This window comes from Myotis brandtii, unplaced genomic scaffold (assembly GCF_000412655.1).
Source record: "Myotis brandtii unplaced genomic scaffold, ASM41265v1 scaffold390, whole genome shotgun sequence".
NCBI lineage: Eukaryota > Metazoa > Chordata > Mammalia > Chiroptera > Vespertilionidae > Myotis > Myotis brandtii.
Window position 1 is genome coordinate 1,337,249 of NW_005364954.1, and position 475 is coordinate 1,337,723.

Here is a 475-nt window from a genome sequence, read left to right on the forward strand (position 1 = left end):
GTGACTTCCCCGCGGCCTCGGGCTTCCCTTCTCGCCGCAGCACCCACTCGGCCTCGGTTCTGGCCTTGGATCCGCACGGATGACTTCTCTCCGTTCTCCGAGCGGCTGGCTTTGGGGCCCTCCCCACTTTTTCCGGCCCCCGCCTCCCGCTGCTCCCAGCTCCGGGCCGAATGGACTCCAGAGAGCGCAGTGAAGGGCATGGGAACCGTGAGCTGCGCCTCCTCGCAAGCACAGCTGGCAGGGTGGACCTGTCTTCTTGCAGCGACTGGGACCCTGAGACCCTCCCCTGCCCGGAGGGATGCGTGGGGCCGGAGCCAGCCCTGCTCCGTCAGTCCTCGCTCAGGAAGTAGAGGCAGCCAGAAACGATGAGCCCAGAAGGGAGACTCAGCACACCCCCTCCTCCAAATTAACTGTTTGGTGACTTGTTAGCTCGGAGGCTTCCACCTCTCCACCCCGCCAGCCGGGCACCCCAGTC